Source organism: Cibotium barometz, chromosome 42 (assembly GCF_041138505.1).
Source record: "Cibotium barometz isolate CiBa-2024 chromosome 42, ASM4113850v1, whole genome shotgun sequence".
NCBI lineage: Eukaryota > Viridiplantae > Streptophyta > Polypodiopsida > Cyatheales > Cibotiaceae > Cibotium > Cibotium barometz.
In genome coordinates, this window is record NC_141087.1 from 43638979 (window position 1) to 43663691 (window position 24713).

Here is a 24713-nt window from a genome sequence, read left to right on the forward strand (position 1 = left end):
TAGAAAATTCTAGAATCAGTTTGTTTGGTTAGGAGCTCAATTTTTCCTATAAATAGAAGCCTCCCCCTTGTTGAAAGATAGATAGTGTTTATGCATCGTTACTCTACTCCACCTAAGCCAAGAACTGTGAATTCATTTAATAATTCACTAGTTTTTGGAGCTTCCCTCTTTCTTCAATCCCCATTAGTGGCTCCATCAACATACTTAACCAATTGATTGGTTGGGGGCCTCTACCGTGAACAAAGAATCAAGCAACTTGTAAGGTAATTAGTGAATATTGCTCTTTTCTATAATTTCTCAATGTTTCTCTCTTCTCAACCCCTCTCAAGCTTGAGAAGTTTAATTGGTATGGTTTTTTTTAAATGCTATTGAAGTTTGAATAGTAGTGAAGAGTTACATAATTTAATAAATGCTATTGAAGTTAATTTTCATTTATGTTTAAATTCTAATGATTCTTATGTAAATTCTCTCTCTCACTCAAGAAATGGTCATACTCATGGTCCATTCTCAATCCAAATCAAGCTTTTCATAAAGCTTTTCCTTAACCCAAGATTAAGCTATGCTTGAGGCCAAATTAATGGCTTTTTCTTATGCTTTTAATTTATGTATATTGATGATTCAATCCATTATGGATTAAGGATCCAATTAGAGAATCATTTTAATTATTTTCTTAATGATAAGCTTTATCCCTTAGAAAAATTGAGATTTATCAGTCATAGCAGCGGAGCTATGGCAAAATTTTTATAAAAATTATGCATAAAAAATTTTCATTCAAAGCATAAAAAGAGGACTTCCTACCATATTCTAGGAATCATCATCCTAGATTAATTGAAAGAATTTCATTATAATCATGGAGAAATTGAATTTTAATATTATGCATCAAGGATAAATTTTTATATCAAAAGTGTTATTTTTACCATTTTTATTTTCATGCATAGAAGTATGCATAATGGATAAATTTTTATATCAAAAGTGTTACTTTTATCATTTTTACTTTCATGCATAGAAGTATGCATAAAGGATAAATTTTTATATCAAAAGTGTTATTTTTACCATTTTTATTTTCATGCATAGAAGTATGCATAATGGATAAATTTTTATATCAAAAGTGTTACTTTTATCATTTTTATTTCATACATAAAAGTTATGCATAAAATCCATTTATGATGAAAATCACACTTTTAGTATAAAAAGAATATCTTTTATGTATACCTCCATGCATGAAATCCAATTATGATAAAAGTCACACTTTTATATAAAAATTTTCCTTTATGCATACTTCTATGCATGAAAATTAAAAATGATAAAAGTAACACTTTTGATATAAAAATTTTCCTTTATGCATACTTCTATGCATGAAAATTAAAAATGATAAAAGTAACACTTTTGATATAAAAATTTTTCTTTTATGCATACTTTTATGTATGAAATAAAAATGATAAAAGTAACACTTTTGATATAAAAATTTATCCATTATGCATACTTCTATGCATGAAAATAAAAATGGTAAAAATAACACTTTTGATATAAAAATTTATCCTTTATGCATACTTCTATGCATGAAAGTAAAAATGATAAAAGTAACACTTTTGATATAAAAATTTATCCATTATGCATACTTCTATGCATGAAAATAAAAATGGTAAAAATAACACTTTTGATATAAAAATTTATCCTTTATGCATAATATTAAAATTCAATTTCTCCATGATTATAATGAAATTCTTTCAATTAATCTAGGATGATGATTCCTAGAATATGGTAGGAAGTCCTCTTTTTATGCTTTGAATGAAAATTTTTTATGCATAATTTTTATAAAAATTTTGCCATAGCTCCGCTGCTATGACTGATAAATCTCAATTTTTCTAAGGGATAAAGCTTATCATTAAGAAAATAATTAAAATGATTCTCTAATTGGATCCTTAATCCATAATGGATTGAATCATCAATATACATAAATTAAAAGTATAAGAAAAGGCCATTAATTTGGCCTCAAGCATAGCTTAATCTTGGGTTAAGGAAAAGCTTTATGAAAAGCTTGATTTGGATTGAGAATGGGCCATGAGTATGACCATTTCTTGAGTGAGAGAGAGAATTTACATAAGAATCATTAGAATTTAAACATAAATAAAAATTAACTTCAATAGCATTTATTAAATTATGTAACTCTTCACTACTATTCAAACTTCAATAGCATTTAAAAAAAACCATACCAATTAAACTTCTCAAGCTTGAGAGGGGTTGAGAAGAGAGAAACATTGAGAAATTATAGAAAAGAGCAATATTCGCTAATTACCTTACAAGTTGCTTGATTCTTTGTTCACGGTAGATGCCCCCAACCAATCAATTGATTAAGTATGTTGATGGAGCCACTAATGGGGATTGAAGAAAGAGGGAAGCTCCAAAAACTAGTGAATTATTAAATGAATTCACAGTTCTTGGCTTAGGTGGAGTAGAGTAACGATGCATAAACACTATCTATCTTTCAACAAGGGGGAGGCTTCTATTTATAGGAAAAATTGAGCTCCTAACCAAACAAACTGATTCTAGAATTTTCTAAATCAGTTTGGTCAATATTTGACCATTTTTAGGTCAGTTAAGCTAACTTTTTGGAACTAGACTTGAATGAGGAGAGAGGAGAGATGAAATATCTCAATTTTTATGAGTTTAAAACTCATTCAAGCATGTGAAATATGCACCTCCTTTAAAGAACTCCCCTTCCTTACATATGTCATATTTTTAATATTGCTCATAGTTTTTTACTAATAAACCTTGTACATTTTCAACTCTTCATCTTATGTGAAATATGCACCTCCTTTAAAGAACTCCCCTTCCTTACATATGTCATACTTTTAATATTGCTCATAATTTTTTTACTAATAAACCTTGTACATTTTCAACTCTTCATCTTATGTGAAATATGCACCTCCTTTAAAGAACTCCTCTTCCTTACATATGTCATACTTTTAATATTGCTCATAAACCTTGTACATTTTCAACTCTTCATCTTATGTGAGTATTTACTCATTTTTGGGTATCTTCTTTTTCAAATTGGATTTATCTCCTCCCTACACATGGATTGATGCTATTGGTCCATAGGAACCTTAATTGGACCATAATCCAAAAATTTCTGAAAATCTAGACCCTTAGACTAAGGTCCTTTATACACATTTCCAATTAATTCCAATTGCACATTGGAAAGTTCTTTTTGAATTTCTGTTTCAGGGAAACTTATTTTAATAAGATGAGATAATTTTCTATCCAAAAATATTAAAAATCTGAATATTCTCTCTCTAGAATATTTTCTCTCTCTAGGTTAAAATAGTTAGAAACAAGTCTTTTATATTTCTGAAGAGGGATTGATTATAGAAGAAGATACTAGACATCAAAAAGGGGTTTGGGGGAGGAATCTTACATTCTACCCCACTTAAAAAACGCGAGATGTCCTCATCTCGCAACTTGTGATAATTTCGCAAGATTCATGAATATGAGACTTAGAGAAAAATTTTAATCAAGATTAACCACCAAGATAAGTCTTAAAGAGAGCAAGATTCAAAATACGAACAAGATTTAAACTTTATTCATTCTCGGAACTTATACAGTAAAGATAGAGGAACTCTTTACACTTCCATAAGCCCGTCCATCATATGGTCACAAAAGCAGTTCTCACAAGCTGCACAAGTATAAGGTAACTCATCTATGGGAATGATTCTGTGGGTTATTGCTGCGCCTATCTCAGTGGTATGAGGTGTTCTAACAAAAGGACCTCTGAGAGGCAAGCCAAAAACGGGGTAAATGCATATCTTCTCATGAGGAAAAAAACACGCCAGTAAGAAGACCCGCTCAGAAAACCCAGGATGTCTTGATCTCAACCCAAAGCTTCAATAACCATGGCCAAGCGGACATTGTTACGGAAGTGCTGCTGACCCCAGGGTGTTACCCTAGTTATGTCTTGATAGGTCCGCCATTTGGTCTGCGCTACAGAAGTTCCCAAGTGAGGGAAAAGTGAGCGCTCATACTGTTCTAAACACTATCTATCTTTCAACAAGGGGGAGGCTTCTATTTATAGGAAAAATTGAGCTCCTAACCAAACAAACTGATTCTAGAATTTTCTAAATCAGTTTGGTCAATATTTGACCATTTTTAGGTCAGTTAAGCTAACTTTTTGGAACTAGACTTGAATGAGGAGAGAGGAGAGATAAAATATCTCAATTTTTATGAGTTTAAAACTCATTCAAGCATGTGAAATATGCACCTCCTTTAAAGAACTCCCCTTCCTTACATATGTCATATTTTTAATATTGCTCATAGTTTTTTACTAATAAACCTTGTACATTTTCAACTCTTCATCTTATGTGAAATATGCACCTCCTTTAAAGAACTCCCCTTCCTTACATATGTCATACTTTTAATATTGCTCATAATTTTTTTACTAATAAACCTTGTACATTTTCAACTCTTCATCTTATGTGAAATATGCACCTCCTTTAAAGAACTCCTCTTCCTTACATATGTCATACTTTTAATATTGCTCATAAACCTTGTACATTTTCAACTCTTCATCTTATGTGAGTATTTACTCATTTTTGGGTATCTTCTTTTTCAAATTGGATTTATCTCCTCCCTACACATGGATTGATGCTATTGGTCCATAGGAACCTTAATTGGACCATAATCCAAATTTTTTTGAAAATCTAGACCCTTAGACTAAGGTCCTTTATACACGTTTCCAATTAATTCCAATTGCACATTGGAAAGTTCTTTTTGAATTTCTGTTTCAGGGAAACTTATTTTAATAAGATGAGATAATTTTCTATCCAAAAATATTAAAAATCTGAATATTCTCTCTCTAGAATATTTTCTCTCTCTAGGTTAAAACAGTTAGAAACAAGTCTTTTATATTTCTGAAGAGGGATTGATTATAGAAGAAGATACTAGACATCAAAAAGGGGTTTGGGGGAGGAATCTTACACAAATTGAAAGATTTGGGCTCACTCTTGAGGGAAAGGCCCTTGCTTGGTTTCAAGCACTAGAGGCTTCAGACAAATCTTCTTTACGAGTTTTGGAAGAGAGATTCCTTGCTACTTTTTCCTTGATGGGGATTCAGCATGACACAGTAGCAAACATCTACTCTTTCAAGCAAGGCGAGACTGAGAGTGTTAGAGACTGTGTAAATAGGATGAAGTAGTACATTGATCATTGCCCAGAAGATGAGAAGCCCACCCAGAGTCGATTAATTTCTCTCTTCTTAAAAGGACTTAAAAATTCAACACTGCATACACATCTCTGTGCAAAGAAGCATACAAATTTCAATGAGTGTTGCCATGATGCTATGGATTTCACAGATAACTTCAAATTCCAAGATGGTTCTGGCCCTGAGGTGCAACCTAGGAATCAGTGGGGTGATGAACAAAGTTCAGGGTCTAGCGCACTAGTAAATCCAGACCAGATAGCTAACCTAGTACTAAGGAGATTGGAACAAACCTATCGCCCACCCATGCAGCCACAACAATAGCAACAACAACAGCGAATGAGGAGTGTACTACCTACAGGTCCTCATCTTTGTGGAGCATGTGGCGGTAACCATAAAATCGAAGAATGTAATACCTTTTCTCCTCTAGTCACAAACCAACCCACAAAGAAGTGGTGCCAGGCCTATGCTTGGAATTATACCCACACCACACAGGAATGTACTTGCATTGCAAGAATGAGACAGGAGCGTGAGCAGCAAAGGGGTGCAGTGGCTCCACAAATGCATCAACAATATACTAATTTTGAACGTAAGCCACCGATGGCACAAGAGCAAGCACGACCTGTACTTGGAGCTCAACCTCCTGCTCCTGGGACTGCTCCTGTGAGGTTTGTTGACTACGACAATTCAAATATGTGTAGAGACTTGGTAAACCCAAGCTATGTGGAGGAGGAATATGCATCATATTCATCCAAGGAAAATCTCTTTGAAAGTACTGCATATCCAAGACAAGCACTGGAGCCAGGGGAACAAAATTCTTTGATGTTGCTAGGCGGCTACCAACCTACGACTCCAGGCCCCTCAGGTCAATGGCAGCAAAGGAAAGTAGAAGCCAAACTAATGGGCCCCTGTTATGAGTGCGGAGAACCCCATTGGGCTTGTGATTGTCCACATCGCCCGAGGCAAGCAGCTCGATCCAATACAATAGTACCACAATTTCCACCAATTGAAAGATATTGTCTAGGGTGTTGTGTAGAACACTTTCCAAAGGATTGTTTGCTGAAACCAGTGAGACGAGGAAGGCACCTCTCAACCAAAGGTCTCACTCAACTTTGTAGGGGCAGTTCCATCGCCACCTTCATTAGAGAATGAGGATGTGGTGCCACTTAGAGTCATGACTAGATCACAGACACGAAATGCCAAAATGCAGACTGATGAGACACCTCTAACTAGGGATGCAAAGGCAAATCTAGTGGACAAGACCCTACGTTCCAGTAGAAAAAGAACCACAACAAGCAAACTAAGAGTGCATCCAGTAGTTCTCAAGAAGTCTCTAAACAAAACATGAGGGATCAAGCTTTTACATCCCAAGAAGTGCATGAGGAGCATCAACCTCAACCTGGGCCTAGTGCTAAACAAGATGAGGCTAGTACAACCGAGGATAGTTCTGGGGGTTCTGTTTTTGTGGATAAGGTGAGCGAGACTCTAGATGCCATCATTGATGCTCATAGAAGTCGCATTGCAGCTTTATCTGGGCTACCCAAGAAGCTTCAAGAATACCCAAACCCTCGTGAGGAGAAGATCAATCTAGCTGTACATCAGCAACTCATTAGGGAAGCTCAATCAATACTTGAGGGCCCACCTCCACCCATCCCTCAGGGCCCAACCTCTCTTAAGCCAACATTAGAAACCATACCAGAAGTGTTATCAAGTTGGGAAATGAAAAGTGAGCTGATCTCACAAGCTCATAGCGAAAAGTCTGCACCAATTGACACCCCATTGAAAGAAGGCATTCTGCCGCCACACCTAGTCTTGCCTTCCCATGCAATGATGAAGTTATTGATGCTAATGAGGACATGGCAAATGAGATGTGGGCAGCAGTTCATGAGAAAGTTAATGAAAATATGTCCTCTATTATCTCACCTCCATTCTCTGGGGTGGATTTTACCAGGGGCACAGAAAACAACTTTAGATGCCCAAGCATCCAGGAAGAAGTTCAAACAATTGTTTCTCCTAGAAGTAAGCATACAATGAAAACCTTACCATCTTATTTGGGAGAATATGAGAACTGTTCTAAAACCTTGAGGATACCCTCCATACATAGAAGGTTGACAAAGGAGATGGATATGGGAATCGTGCAAGCTATTTTGTCAGCACCAATGGCTTGTACCATACCTTTGCTTGATTTGATAAAGCTTCGTCCAAAGTTGTGGAATGATATTGCCACATGTTTGTCAGAGCAGGTATTGCTACAAAAGGGTCACCATCATTGTACTATACACCCTGAGACAAAGCATGTTATGCCGGTTTCTATCAACAAAGTAGGAAAATTTTGTGAGGACGATCAGGGAAATGCTACCCTCCCATTAGAAGTGCGAAAAGTAGCTTCAACTGCAATACTATAGTGGTGTAGGAGTGGGCATTGTGACAAGGTCCATTTGAGAAAAGTGGGGCAAACCAGCTATTAGGAGTACCAGGATGCGCTTGCAGGTAGCAGATGGAAGCTTAGAACATCCCATTGGGCTGCTAGAGAACATATTGGTCCACATGTGGGATTGAATATGAGCACACATTTGCAGTAGTGGATTTTGGAAAGCATCCAAACTATGAAGTGATATTGGGTAGACCATTCATGCGACAATTTCAAATGATTCAAGATTGGGGATACAATTATTTGTACCTCCGACATGATTCTGTCATCACAAGGGTCAACCTAAATAATCACTCATATTGTGATGTAATAAGGTCTCCAATAGATGAGTTTGATTCTGCTTCATCTGAGGGCTCAAGAGTTACGTTGTCAGATGGGCGAGAAGATCTGTGGATGTGTGGAGTCTCATGTAGGGATTTCAACACTGAGAGACTTAAGGGTAATCGAAGTGTATCAGATGAGGCATACATTCCACAACCCTTCCCTGAGCACTTAATTGATCCACTAGAATGGAGTCATGTCCTTGCAACATTATCGACATGTGCTTTACCTAAGCCAATTCAATTTTGTGACTCAGATGGATATGACATTATTCCTATACGAATGGTACAACCACGTGACCTTCTAGATGATTTGTACTATGGGGATGCATCCACAACAGCACTGCATGTTAAGGAAGTCTCAGTGGAGGATTTAACACTCAAATCTGCTAATGATGCTGATAAGGAAGATGGATGGGACTCTGATTTGGATGGTGATGTGATAATCCCCGAGGAAGAGCTAGGAAAGGCATGCCTACTCTTGAGAGGAAGGGAGGTTCAAGTAGAGATCCCTCGAAGCCGACCTAAACGTAAATGCTGTAAGAGCCATAAGGGAATCCGTAAACAAGATGAGAGGGAATGATGTGAGAGAATACAAAAATAAGACGAGGAGTTTAAGAATGAACACTCTCGACCACCACCTCACTTCTCAGGAAAGAATGGATATCTATACTATGTCCAAGCACAAGATAGTATCAAAGACCAAGTAAAACGATCAGATGGATTCCAACCACCAGGAGAAAAGCTAAAAATTGTTAGCAAAAATCGCAAAAAATGAAGAAACCAAAACCAAAACTCAAGTCTCAAACCGATTCAAAAGAGAGTTTCGGAAGTGCAAAGATAACGGGGTTGAACAAAAAAATCTGATGCAAGATTGCAAAAGAGAGCTCAAAACCGCATGGTCTTCAATTAGTGATGACTCAAGTGGACAAGAACAAGGTCTCAATGTTCCCCCCAACTTCACACAGTACACTCTTCAAGATCGGAAGATTTTTCTTCAACAGCCCATGCGACAAAAGCCAAGCGTGCCAGGGGTTTCATATGATGGTCCAGAAGATGCAAAAAAAATTGATATCGCTAAGCTAGGAGAAGAGCCTCGCTATGTGTGGATTGCCACAGACTTGTCCTTAGATGAGAAGAAGTTATTAATTCAAACAATAAAGGAGTATCCCGATGTTTTTGCTTGGAGTTATAAAGACCTCAAAGAAGTTGATCCAAGCATATGTCAGCATACAATTCCATTGCGAGAGGATGCAAAGCCTTCCAAGCAATGTCCTTATACTTACAATGAGAATTTTGCATGAAAGATAAAAGAAGAAATAGACAAGCTCTTAGAGGCAGAATTTATCTATGAGATTGAACACACTGAATGGGTCTCCCCTATTGTAGTGGTGCCCAAGAAAAATGGAAAACTTCGAGTATGTGTAAACCTCAAGAAGGTAAATGCAACTACTGTATGTGATCATTACCCACTTCCAATCACGGATCATGTTCTGGAACGAGTTGCAGGGAAAAAGGCATATAGTTTCTTGGATGGATTCTTTGGTTACAATCAAGTGTCAATTGATCCAAAGGATCAACACAAGATAGCCTTTGCTACTGAAGATAGCATCTTTGCCTATCGTGTTATGCCATTTGGTCTAACAAATGCACAGCAACCTTTCAGCGGTTAATGAGTCATGTATTCAAGGAGTACCTTATGTAATTTCTTGAGATCTTCATGGATGATTTATGTGTTCACTCACAAGAGCATGATGATCATATAGAACACCTCAGACTTATGTTTCAAAAGTGTCAAGTTTATCATATATGCTTGAATCCTGATGTGAGGTGAAAAGAAGAAAAAAGAACACTGCCTCTATAGCCCTTCACCTCCCAAACTTGGAAACACATACACGAACGGGGGCACCACCAGCCACTTGCTGGAACACTCTCTCACGGTTCACCACCCACCCACACCATAAGGACAGCTCAAAACCCCAATAAACAGATGATTATCCAGCAAAAAACATACAAACCCACTTTCAACATCTGCTCTTCAAGCTCCATGATAAATGATGTGGATAATCGATGAGTCCTCAAATGAGGGCCATGGCTGGCATGTTCCAACTACTCTAGTCACTACTCAAAGAAGGCCAGGCAAGAAGGAATTGTTAATTTGGCTACCCAAAGATGCGTACAAACTTGTACCATCTAGCCTAGTTGCTAAACCTCCTAAAAAGCATATTTTTTCCAAGCCTAAACCTCAGATTGTTACTCATTGGATCCCAAAGCATGTTCTTAAAGCACAAGGCTATTATGAGGGTGCAACAGCACTTTGGCTTCCCAAATGCCATGGTTTGCTAGAGCCAGAAGAGTGTATCAATAAGATTCCAAAAGCCACTCTCGGTTTTTCATATCAGTGGGTGCAAAGGAAATCAACACAACCTCTTCAAGATAGGATAGGTGGTTGTGATAGCACCTACAAATCTCCTTGTGTTGAGCTTCCCCAAACATGTATTGAATCACCAGTTGTCCCAACTTCTCCTTGTTACACACTTCCACTATCAACTTGTGTACCTAAGACAAATCCAACTTTACATGAGTCTCCTTAGAGGCAATCTTCAAGCCAAGGTTTTCCATTCAAGTCTCAGTAATTACACAAATTTGAGCTCCCCCATCAATATAGGCTTCTCCTCCCAAGCCCACAACTTGATGCCAACCTTCAATAGATGGACATATATCAGGTAATTCCTCTACATACATTACTCCCTTGAGTGGTTATGAAGTAGCTTTTTTGTTGGGATTCACTGCTTGTTTCCACTATCTCTTTAAATTTGGGCACCCATCATCTGATCAAAAGTGATATCAGCTTTTCGTTGAGCTAGATCTTTCACCAAATAATATTCCTCCTCTTGCTTCCCCAAAGGAAGGAATATCACCTTGAAGTGTCTCCTTGGTTTTCTTGCTTTCTTCTTTGAATGTTCTACTAGTTCTCGCTTCCCTTTATTTGAGCTAGGTCCAGGCTCTCCATTGACAAAAGCTCTGGTTCTCTTTGCCATCGACATCACTTCTAGTTCTTCTTCAAATCCGAAAAGGCAAACTATTTTACCCTTCTTCTTCCTATCCACAGCAGCACCACCACTACTGTTGGGTTTAGAGGATCTTTAATCTCTATACCAAAATAATTTGCTCTGTTGTTCAGATACTGAGGTAAGGGAAACATGTCTCCACCCATGCAGTGACGCTTGCCATAGTATGTACTGTAATGGCCTCATTCACCACAATTATAGTACTTTACAGTCATTGGATATATGCCACGATGCCTTCATCCTTACCATGAAGATTTCCTAGTTTGATTGGGTGGAGCTACAACTCCTTTGCCACCAAATGCTCCCCTTGCTTGTCCTCTACCTGCACCACCAACCATATTAAGGCTCACACTTTTCATTAATTCAACAACTCCATGTAACTCCTCTTTTAAGAAAAAGAAGCCACCAAAACTGGCCGGTAGCAAACAGCGTCCTGCTGGCTAGACCAGAAAAGGCAGCTTTTTGTTTAGCTAGATCTTACACCAAATTATATTCTTCCTCTTGCTTCCCCCAAGGAAGGAATATCACCTTGAAGTGTCTCCTTGGTTTTCTTGCTTTCTTCTTTGAATGTTCTACTAGTTCTCGCTTCCCTTTATTTGAGTTAGGTCCAGGCTCTTCTCATTGACAAAAGCTTTGGTTATGGCGAGGACGATGCCCGTGCAGCTCCTGCGGCGGCTGACACTGAAGGGAAGATCAAGGTAGGAATCAAAAATCGTTACCGGTGGCATCGATTTTGATGCAAGGGCCCAAGAACCTCTGTAGGTCGAACACCTCCCGGTTTGTCCCACATGGTGGGGTTTTGGCCAAGTACCAAGAGTTCACGATGATTCTTCTCTCGACCGGTATGTTGTAGCCACCAAGCTTGGCCGGCTTGAGTTTCATGTGCGGTACCATCACTGGTATCGCCATGCGAAGCCTCATTATCTCCTTCACCATTGCATGCAGGTAGGGTTGCTTGGGGATGTCTAGTTCTGTCAATGCGATGCCCTTGCCTAGCACCCTCTCCATCTCTTCCCTCACCTTCTGCTGTATGTCTTGGTGGTTCATGAGCTCTGCTATGCCCCATTCAACGGACCATTCTTCTTTCAAACCGATAAGACAAACTACTTTACCCTTCTTCCTATCCACAGCACCACCACTACTGTTGGGTTTAGAGGATCTTTAATCTCTACACCAAAATAATTTCTCTGTTGTTCAGATACTGAGGTAAGGGAAACATGTCTCCACCCATGCAGTGACGCTTGCCATAGTATGTACTGTATTGGCCTCATTCACCACAATTAAAGTACTTTATAGTCATTGGATATATTCCACGACCCCTTCATCGTTACCATGGAGATTTCCGAGTTTGATTGGGTGGAGCTACAACTCCTTTGCCACCAAATGCTCCCCTTGCTTGTCCTCTACCTGCACCACCAACCATATTAAGACTCACGCTTTTCATTAGTTCAACAACTCCATGTAACTCCTCTTTTAAGAAAAAGAAGCCACCAAAACTGGCTGGCAGCAAACAGCAGCCTTGCTAGACCTTAAAACGCAGCATAATTGGGAAAGGCAACCACTTGTTGTCTCACAGATCAGCACTTAGGAGAGATATGGAGAAAAACGCACAATAAAAGGAGGGAAAGGTGGGAAAATTTGCAGAGTGTGGAGGAGCGTGGACCTAAGCGTATGATACCATGAAGGATAAAGCACAGGCAGAAGCATAAATACTAAACATATGAGAGAGTGCAAAGGAGATTGAGAGAGTTGGACAAGATCACCTTTCATAACAGTAGTAAAGTTTTACAAAGGCAATGGCCAGCACTTGAATGTTGGACTATGTGCAAGGGAAGTGGATGAAGGAATGAATAATGGGCAACTCCTTATATAGTGGAGTAGAGACCTAGCCGACTGCCTCTAGGGCTAGTCGACTGGCCCTAGATAAATAATTAGGAGAAAATCCAATAAAATCCTAGATAAATAGTAAATCCCCAAAACACTGAGATGCACAAATCTCACAGCGTAGCCTTTTTTGCTAACTCCACTTTCGTCTAGTGCCTCTTAAATAGCATTTACATCAATTTTGTTGGTGTCCATAAATTATTGCACAACATTTCGTTTCACTATCTTTTACTTCTCTTCAATCATGTTTTTTGCAATGTTTCTTGATAGAAAACCTTTCGTTTTAGAGACTGACATTGTCTTTGTTAGGCTCTAAAATGTTTCAAAAATAACAGTGGTTTTCGTAGTACAGACCTCTAAGCCGACTGACTCTAGGGCTAGTCGTTTGGCCCTGGAAAAATAATTAGGAGAAAATCTTGTAAAATCCCATATAAATAGTAAATCACCAAAACACTAAGATGCACAATTGTTACAGCGCGTAGCCTTTTCTGCTAACGCCACTTTCATCTACTTAAATAGCATTTACATCAATTTTGTTGGTGTCCACAAATTGTTACACAACATTCCATTTGACTGTCTTGCACTTCTTCTCTTCATCAATCATATTTTTTGCAATGCTGCTTGATAGAAAACCTTTCATTTGTTTGATTGGAAGAATATTAGGATTCACATTCTCTTTGCCAGGCTCTAAAATGTTTCTAGAATAAGGATGCAACTATTCACTTCATCATACTTTTTAACAAGTTAGTATTGTTGATATAAAGGGTTTGGGTAGTAGCAAGTACATTCTCAACCTCCTGCAAGTTAGTATTGTTGATATAAAGGGTTTGGGTAGCAAGTATTTTCTCAACCTCTTGTAAGCTTAAACTAAGCTTAACAACACAAGATCTGGCTCTTTAAACCTCCTCTCCACTTCATTCTTTACTCTACTTGCATAATAAACCGATCTCATATACGCGAACTCATTCCCTTGTTGAAAAAGAATAGTCCCTAGTGCATCTCGCCTAATAGATAGATTCACATAAAATAGCTTATCAAACTCAGGAGCTTTTACATTTGAAATTTCCCCCAATACTACCTTGCCAAAAATTTCTTCACATTCCTCATCCCACTTAAGAGGATCCTTTTTTACCTCTTGTTAAAGTGGATATAGCAGTTGAGATAACAAAGAAATGTAGTTTGACATATATTTTACTTTTTGAATGAAAGTGTGCAATTCCTTTGTAGAAGTAGGAGAAGATAACAGAATGAGAGACTTGACCTTTTTTGGATCTAGTTCTATCCCACATGCCTGAGTAATTTGATTCTTGGTTGTCCAATATAGCACTTTTTGGGGTTCAACTACCCACCCCTTGAATCCAACCTATAGAATACTTGCTCCAACTGACTGCAATGTTTATGCCTTGAACTGAAAATACAAATTTCATCTAAGATAACTTGAACAAAGTGAGCTAAGAATGGTCCAAGTACTTCAATGTGTTATCTTTGTTGGTACCAAGAAGGAACATTTGTTAATATAAATGGGATAACCTTATAACAAAAACAACCCCACGGTGTGATGAAGGTTGTCTTCTCTTGATCTTCAGGTGCAATGACTATCTAGAAGTATCTAGAATATCGGTAAGGGAAACATGTCTCCACCCATGCGGTGAGGCTTTCCTCATTATGTACTCTAATGGCCCCATTCACCACAATTAAAGTACTTTAGAGTCATTGGATATACTTCATGACCCCTTCACCCTTCATGTCTCCACCCATGCGATGATCCTTTCCTCATTATGTACTCTAATGGCCCCATTCACCACAATTAAAGTACTTTAGAGTCATTGGATATACTTCATGACCCCTTCATCCTTACCATGGAGATTTCCCATTTTGATTGGATGGAGCTACAACTCCTTTGCCACCAAATGGTCCCCTTCCTTCTCCTCTACCTGCACCACCAACCATATTAAGACTCATTCTTTTCATTAATTCAACAACTCCATGTAACTCCTCTTTCAAGAAATCATCCTTTCCCTTTTACTAAGGAGGAGTTGTTTGGGAATAGGATTAACTTCATTAATGATAGGCTTCTTTTTTGGATCCTCTTGGAACCCCAGCTGCCCTAGTCTCTTCATTTTCCACTCTTTTTCTTGAGATAACCAAATAGCTTTATCAAAGGGGAGAGGATTCTTCAGCTCCACTTTGGGTCGGCCACAAATCACTCCTTTATCATCTTTGGTGGAACTTCCGGATGTAAAGAACCTCTCGAGTTGTTCCACAAATCACTCCTTTATCATCTTTGGTGGAACTTCAGGATGTAAAGAACCTCTCAAGTTGTTCCACAATTTAGCAAAATGAATCATATACTGATCTACGTCTTTATTAGGTACTTGTGCTGATAGTTACAAAGCTTGCTTCTAATTCCATTGGGGTCTCTTTTCCTGCATAGTGAGATAAAGTCAGTCTTCAACACCTTGTATCCAGACTCACAAGGATGAATATGAGTACTTCAAGAATTTTGAACCTGCATCCATGTCTTAGCCTCTCCTTTGAGACAATAGGCCAAAATTTGCAAAAACTTCTGGAGTGTCTCTATCCTTCATTAGAGCAGTAAACTTGAACTCCTCAACAAATCGGGACACAACTTCATTTGGAAACCCAAGAAATTTTAAAAAATATTGAGCCATTTCTTTGGAAAACTTACAACACACACTTGACTTGAGTCCTTTTACTAGTCACCTCAATTCCCAAGAAGGATCCTTAGTGGGGTCCCCAAAACAGATGTTATCAAAATTGGGATAACACTAATATCCTCTATAATGCCTCTTCTCTGTGAACCATGCATTCACAAGATTTAAGACACCAATCACTTGATTTAGATATAGGGACTCTCTTCACATTGTAGACATTGTGTTGCATCTGTATTAACCCCTCTTGTTAGCATGAAATCATTAGAACATGCATGTATTTTTGTGTAATCCATACCTAGCATAGAGAGAATTTTATGACACCCATCTCGTGAGTCCGGTAATAGATTTTGAGGGGGAAGAATATTCTTGAGAAGCCTACAACATAACATAAGAAATCATATGTCAAAATATCTACAAGCAGAGGATATAAAACATGAGACATTTTCTATTTAAGAGAATAGAATAAGACGATCTTACCTAAGAAGACTTGTGACACTTGCATTACTCCATCTATAAGTTGTTTACAAGTTTAATAGCTCCATCCCCTCTTTGCTCCCTTGTGTGTTGTGATTGCATCATGATTCTATCCTTAGTGCTGGGTCTTAAAATCACACAAAGTATATATCTTGGTTTCTTGTTCTTGGTGGTGGTATCATATCACACTGATTATGAGTGGTTTATCTTATTGCATGTACTTGATATGATGCAAATCGCCCAAATTGATTCCAACTTGCCCGAGGTCATTTACCACATAGAAATATGTGATGAGGAGGATACTATGTGAATCCCTTCCCATATGTAATAATCTAGTCTCATAATCCACCTATGTAATAAAAATTTCCCTCTTTAATCACTTTATTATTGTAGTGTTTTGTGCATGTGCTATCTTTAATACAATTGGGGTCTGGCCAATGTAGTCATCCACTTACTGATTTAGTAGATGTCTCAGCTTCCATACTTCTGTAGGTGTAGGCAAAAGCACATGTTTGATTCTTTGATCTTTCAAAGTCGGTGACACAACCTTGAAGATAGAGGTGTATAAAGGAGAAATCACATGCAGAAGCATAAACAGTAAACATATGAGAGAGTGCAAAGGAAATCGAGAGACTTGGACAAGATCACCTTTTATAATAGCAGTAAAGCTTTACAATCGAAATGGTTAGCAAACTGAATGTTGAACTATGTGCAAGGGAAGTGGATGAAGGAGTGAATAATGGGGAACTCCTTATATAGTGGAGTAGAGACTTGGCCGATTGCCTCTAGGGTTGCCCGATTGGCTTGGACAAATAATTAGGAGGAAATCCAGTAAAATTCTAGGTAAATAGTAAATCCCCAAAACACTGAGATGCACAATTCTAACACCCCCTCTGCAACTCATAGTGTGCAAGAGTCGGAAGAAGATAAGTCGATGAAGATGCAACCATGGACCCTCCAACATTGCAAATACTGTAATCACCTCAGAGAGAACATCCACCAACCTATTTCCTCAAAACAAGATGCCATCACAAACAGCAAGGAACTTTTCTTGGCCACGAATTCCTACACAATTGTGGAGTGAACTCCAAGAATAGATGATGAGATGTTGAACATACTGCACCCAGAATCCCCAATAGTGGAAGGAACACATCACATTCCAAAAGCCTGGAACAATGAACTTGGAAGAGGTCTAGCCCATAATCTCTGTTGTACCAAAGATAACCATGTCCTGCCAAATGTCTAATGCTTGGAACTCTAAATCACGGTCCCCATGCACCAATAGGTGGAGCTGTAATTAGCCACCTCCCCCGCCACAAGCCTCTACTTGTTGGAAGCACATGGGGGGAAACTACACGTGTACTAGCAAAGCCCACCATCTGGGGTCTCCTGAGAGACATAAGCGCCCTGGGAGACCTAGAAGTGGTACTAGAATCTGTATCACTATCTTGTGTTGTGTATTTGCCTTTTCTTAGAGATGAAGCCTTGCCATTGGTCTTGTCCTTCTTCTTGGACAAGCAATCTTTAGACAAATGGCCTCTTTTTCCGCAAGAGAAACATCGATTCTAACCTTTCTTCTGAACTGAGGAAAGTGCTTGTTGGTCAAAATTGTTGAGACTGACACCTTCAATTTACCTTATGAGATGAGAATGGACTCCTCCTCCAAAAGTAGGGAGCTAAGATCAACAAAATCCAATTGAATGGATGTGACCTAGCACCACAAAGATTGAGAAATAACATCATAGTCCGAAGGAAGCTTGGTGAGGATAAGAGCAACCAGTTGAGAAGAGGACAAAGCAGCACCCATAGCTAGTAACTGGTCATGGATAACCTTGGCCTTCATGAGAAAAGACTACATGGAATTGTTTTCACGAAATAACAAGCCATAGAGCTACCCTTGCAAGGTAACTGCCCTCATCGATGAATCTCGTGCAAAGAGATCCTCCAATTTTGACCACACCTGATGAGCACTGGTGAGAGTTTTCACTATCGGTGAGACCTCCTCTATGATGGTCCACACAAACACAAAATGCACCTTCGAGTCCCAATTCTCCCACTCTTATGATTCCATAGCAAATTCATCCTCCTGATCTTGAGTCCACCGCGTAGAGTTTTGAGGACCCTCGGACTTCCTTTTAGTGCCCTAAACAATGTCCCACAAACCCTTGTGGATGAACCAGATCCACATCTGAAGCTTCCAATGAGCATAGTTGGGTCCCTTTAACTTGTCATCCTTGTTCATACAAGGGGAGCCATATCCACAGCAGCAAAGAACAAACTCAGCTCTTAAACACTTCTCTCAAGTGTTTTCCAATGAAACGAGGCACCAGGAACAATTAGCCCCCTCTCAAACCATAGAGAGAAGGAGGCGGGACAGTAGCAAAACATTCCAAGATCCACCGGGAACCTCCTACTAGAAGGGCAATGACTCGTGGAGGAAGAAGACAATGTAGGGCCACTTGTCTAGAAGCACCAAATGCAAAGAACTCACCAAAAACAGATGCTATTGCAGAAAACACAACCACAACTCCACCCTTTGCCTCTGTAGAAGAAAATGCAGCCAAGTAAACTGGTCGCCTTGCCTTTGTACAAGAAAAAGCAGCCACCAAAATTGGCCGGAAGCTAACAACAAGTTGGCTAGACCTGAAAGCGCAGCATAGTCTTACCTTTCTTGCTTGACCCTGCACTTGCACCCTCCACTACCAGGTTTCAGTTCAGCAATATTGCAATTTTTCTAACTTCTATGTCCATCTCCCAATGGGGTAGCTTTCTTCCTTGCTTTCTTCAGCTTCTACTGGGTAATATTGAGTTCGTTAATCTCTTTTTTAAGTTGTTCTTTTAGTTGTGAGCACTCAACAACCCTCTGAGCTTTGTCTTCTCCCTCTTGTTGGTATAGACACCTATACATATCAGCAATAGTAGATTGGCTATATCTGTATCCAAGCAAGCCTTTGTGGCCACCGTCACCTCCAAACTTCAGTGCTTGTGTTGGATTGCAAAAAGGAGGAGTGGAGTTCATGATTGGGGATTTGGGGTAGATTGTTCCATCACATCATAAGTCGATATCTTGGCAAGACTTCTCTCCTCATTTTTTCCCTGTGCATAGGATCTATTCTTGGACCTTTTCTTCATTTTTGAAGAGGAGCATACTCTTCTTGTAAGTCTATGTGAAGATGGTATAGCCTCTTCTTATTAGATTCTTCAGTTGCTTGATTGCAATTTATCATTGTTTTTTTATGTTCTCACAATGCAGCACCTCTTCATGAATCAAAACTTTGCGATGGCAGTAAAGGTATAAAATGTTCAAAAGAACAAAGATTTATCTGAAGATAGTTATGAACACATAGAGTCTTCAATGCGACATGAGTTACTCCCTTGTGTTAAATGCATGTCAGTTTCTTTATTCCTCTTACAGATTCACCTTTTGCAGTCAATGCACATCTTTTTTTGTTTTTGTCGGATGCACTTTTCAATTTTGTGCATTTTGGTGATGAGAAAACTAAAGAAATTGATAATTTCTTACACCGCTCCAAAATGAGTTTTGAAATATTCTAATGATTAATAACATAAAAATTTTGACATCTTTTAACAAAATGATACCTCTTTGTTTTTGGCACATCCTGAGGCACCTTCCGTGTCATGAGGAATCCTTCCTCTTGTTGTTGAAGATGTTCTCTTTCTTGATATAAAGGTCCATCCACCTTAGTTGCAAATACCATAGACACAATTGCATTTTGAGCAGCTTCATGTGCTTCATGATTTTGTTCCCTATCTATATGTTGGATGCTCTATGCTTCAAAATGTCCAAGTAATCTCTTCACTTGTCCTACCCAAGTCTTCATATGAACATGTTTGGTCCTCCACACTCCCTCAGGGGGTGCACTATTAAGGAACCTTATGTACCATGTGTGTTCAAGGGGTATTAAAAAAAAACCTTGTGATTTCTTCATGAATAAAATGACCTCCCTTTCTTTATAGACTTAAGAATTTTTTGTTTAATAGTAGCTTGATTTGAACTCTTCTTGACAGAGCCAAAAAAGAAAAATACATGTGCATAATTAAGCTGTTGGTCTTTCTTTCTTTTGCTTTGCTTCTCTACCAGGTCTTTTAACAAGATTGGCAACTCTTTGTATGTGAGTAGATTGGCTAAAGAGGCTTGTCTAGACACCTTGACCAAGAATGTGAACTAAAATTCTTCCAACACAACTATTCACTTCATCATACTTGATAACAAATTAGTATTGTTGATATAAAGGGTTTGGGTAGCAAGTATGTTCAGAACCTCCTTCAAGCTTAAACTAAGCTTGACAACACAAGATCTGGCTCTTTATACCTCCTCTCCACTTCGTTCTTTACTCTACTTGCAAATAAGCCGGTCTCCTATACCCGGTCTCATTCCCTTCTTAAAAAAGAATAGTCCCCAGTGGATCTGGCCTAATAGAAAGATTCACATAAAATGGCTTATCGAACTCAGGAGCTTTGACATTTGAAATTTCCCCCAATACTTCTTTCACATTCCTCATCCCACTTAAGAGGATCCTTTTTTACCGCTTGTTAAAGTGGATATAGCAGTTGAGATAAAAAAAGAATGTACCTTGACATATATTTTACTTTTTGAATGAAAGTGTGTAATTCCTTTGTAGAAGTAAGAGAAGATAACAGAATGAGAGACTTGACCTTATCTAGATCTGGTTCTATCCCGTTTTGGGACACCACATGTTCGAGTAGTTTGATCCTTGCCTGTCCAATAAAGCACTTTTTGAGATTCAACTACCCACCCTTGAATCCAAACTATACAATACTTGCTCCAATTAACTGCAATGTATATACCTTGAACTCAAAATACAAATTTCATCTAAGAGAACTTGAACAAAGTGATCTAAAAATGGTGCAAGTACTTCATCTGATCTTTTTTTGTATTGGGAAGGAGCATTTGTCAATATAATTGGCATAACCATGTAACAAAAACAACCCAAGGGTGTGATGAAGGTTGTCTTCTCTTGATCTTCAGGTGCAATGACTATTAGGAAGTATCTAGAATATCCATCACACTCCCATCACAAATGTTATGTTTTTCATACACTGCAACTTTATCCAAAATATTATTAAGAAAAGGCAAAGAGTAATGATTCCTTTTTGTAGTTGTATTCAATGGTTTGTAATCCACATACACTCACCACCTTCTAGCCTTTTTTGGTCTTATCAGAACCGGGTTACCCCAATTTGAGTTTTTAACTTGATAGATAAAACCAGCTTTCAAAAGTTTATGTAGCTCAGCCCACACCTTGATGCTGCCAAGCTTCAATAGATGGACATATATCAGGTAATTCCTCTACAGAGATTACTCCCTTGTCCTTAAGTACTTGAACATGTTCTTGTCCCAAGCTTCTCAACAAGTTTGCAACACTAGTTTTACACCTTCCTTTATTTCAATATTGAACGGATCACCTACAAATCCCCTTATATCTTCATCAAAAATGATAAAAAATTTAGGAAATTTGGCAAACATAGCAAAATACCCTTGTCTCTCCTTTTACGTGTAAGACTGGCACTCAATATCCTCTCTACTAGCTCTTGCAGTAGTTGAGGTATAGAAGTTTTTGGCTGCATTAGTTTCTCCATGGTTCAAAATCTTCCTTTCTCTTCAACTTCATACCTCTCCGTGAGTTGAATGTCCTTGTGGACCTTCCTCTCCTAGTATGAAGAATACCTATCCATTTTCTACCTCAGAAGCATGACTCGCCTCTTCTTCACTTTAACTTTTTGTCTCTTCCCCCTTCAGCACTCCCTTCCTCGTCTTTGTTCAGCTCCATGTGACTTACCATGTCGAAGCTCGTCCTTTTTCCAGTACCAATATGCACAGTTATTACCCCCCCTTCCCCAATTTTGAATAGCACCCACATTACTCCCTTGAGTGGTTATGAAGTAGCTTTTTTGTTGGGAGAATCCACTCCCTCTTCAATTTTCGGCACGCACCCATCACCTGATCAAAATTGATATCAGCTTTTCATTGAGCTAGATCTTTCACCAAGTTATATTCCTCCTCTTTCTTCCCTAAATGCAGGACTATCACCTTGAAGCGTCTCCTTGGTTTTCTTGCTTTCTTCTTTGAAAGTTCTGCCAGTTCTCGCTTTCCTTTATTTGGGCTAGGTCCATGCTCTCCTTTGCCAGAACCTCTCCTTCTCTTTGCCATCGGCATCACTTCTAGTTCTTCTTCCAAAAACCGATAAGGCTCACTACTTTACCCTTCTTCTTCTCATCAACAGCACCACCACTACTGTTGGGTTTAGAGGATCTTTAATCTCTAGACCAAAATCATTTGCTCTGTTGTTCATATACTGAGGTAAGGGAAACATGTCTCCACCCATGCGGTGAGGATTGCCGCAGTATATACTATAATGGCCCTATTCACCACAATTAAATTACTTTACAGTCATTGGATATATTCCATGACCCCTTCATCCTTACCATGGAGATTTCCCATTTTGATTGGATGGAGCTACAGCTCCTTTGGCACCAAATGGTCCCCTTCCTTGTTCTCTACCTGCACCACTAACGATATTAAGACTCATGCTTTTCATTAATTCAATAACTCTATGTAACTCCTCTTTCAAGAAAAAGCAGCCACACCAGAACTGGCCGACAGCCATACGAGGCTCGCTAGACTTGAAAACCCAACACGACATTCCTTTTGACTGTCTTTCACTTCTTCTCTTCAATCATGTTTTTTGCAATGCTGCTTGATAGAAAACCTTTCATTTGTTTGATTGGAAGGATATTAGGATTAACATTCTCTTTGTCAGGCTCTAAAATGTTTCTGAAATAAGAGTGGTTTTCTTAATTTCTAGTTTAAATCTTTATTATCATTGCATTCAAAGTAGTAAAGGCATAAGAAATCTTACCTTGCTTGCTTGACCTTGCGCTTGCACCCTCCACTACCAGGTTTTAGCTTAGCAATATTGTAAACTTTTTTAATTCTCTGTTTGTCTCCCAATGGGGTAGCTTTTTTTCTTGCTTTCTTCAGCTTCTTCTAGGTAATCCTGAGTTGGGTGAAAGCAAGGGATGGTGGTACAAAATTGGTTGTCCTTGACACCACCTAGGCTTGGTAGAACAAGAATAAAGAAAAAGAGGGCAAAAAGGAAATAAAGGAGAAATATTAAGCTGTGAAAATTCCCTGAGGTGTTATACTTTAGTCTTTTTTTTGAAACGTCCCATAACAGATAGACGTGGGTGCAGACGCGGGTGGAATGCAAGGAAGCAGATTTCTCTCTCTCCCTCTCTCTCTCTCTCAGACCTCCCCTCTCTGTCTCTCTCTCTCTCTCTCTCTCAGACCTCTCTCCTGCACATCCTCTATCCCCTGCGGAACACCATAGCCCTCTCTCTCTCTGTATAAACATGGCAGCTCAGGCCGTCACCATATTTACAGAGACGATGCTGGAGGTTGAGTGTGATTCCTTCACTAACCTTGAGTCAGGGATACCTGCATTTACAGAGGATACTATCAATGAAACCCAAGCTGCTCACGAACCTGTCGGCAACCAAGAATTTCTCCGGGGCTATTGGGCACAAAAGAAGCGTGAGCAACGATGCAAGGAGCGCAACCCTGCTAGGGAAGGTAGCCTTTCAAGAACCAGGTCAAGGAACAATATATGCAAAGCCATGGCTAGATATTGGCATCGAGACCCAAGGACTAACAACAGTAGAACAACAGGAAATTCTAGAGCAGCTCATGCATCATCAGCCGTTTTCCAAGTTGAGGAGTTCGGATGTGCAATCGAGTCTTCTTTCCAACGTTCGCAACACATTGACTCAATTGAAAGTACCTCACTCTGCAAATGAGCTGTTTGTAAAGAGAGCCTCTTTGATGATGATACTGAACAATGGTGATCAGAGAACAATGTCAGTGAACCAGTCCAAAATTGCTACTGTCTTGGGTGGAATATAGCGGCAGCAAGCAGTCGACTAGAAACGAAAGATGAGAATGAAGTGTTGCCACTTAGTGCTTGTCACAGACAATTGCCTTTGTATACAAGTATCACAAGTGAAACTAGAGATTTGGTGACCGCTTTTTGGAAATCTGAGATGAGAGTTTCACCAAACAAAAAGGATATTTGTAAGCAGAGGATCGAGGCAAAATGTGTCATCAAACATCCAATTCATCTTCTAGATGACTCTCAGGTAATATGTTTTTGCTACAATGCAATCCATGGTGGCCTTGATTTCTGTTGGAATGGTTCAAAATTTGTAGTCTTTGGGCAACACTAAAAGCTTGGCTGTTTAGTACCAAACTGGTAGTTTTTTACCAACAATCACTCTAGGCCATAAGTACCAATTTGGTACTGCAATCATTGTAGGTACCAATTCCCATATCCAAGTACTTACCATTGTTTGAATTCCCAGCTCCATAATAGTATCATTGTAGGTACCAATTCCACCTCCATAGGATTAAATTTGGCACTTCTCTAAATTTTGCATTGTACCCAACAGGATTCACGGTACAACTTTTGGTTGCAATGTCCAAGAGTAAGGAAGCACAGTCTCAATTTGGCACTTTTGAGAAGCACTCACACTTGGTAGTGTAATACCAAATTAGGTTTTGGAGACAGATTTGGTGCTTTCAATGTATCTTGCAAAGTACCAAATGGATGCATAGTACCAATTTTGGAG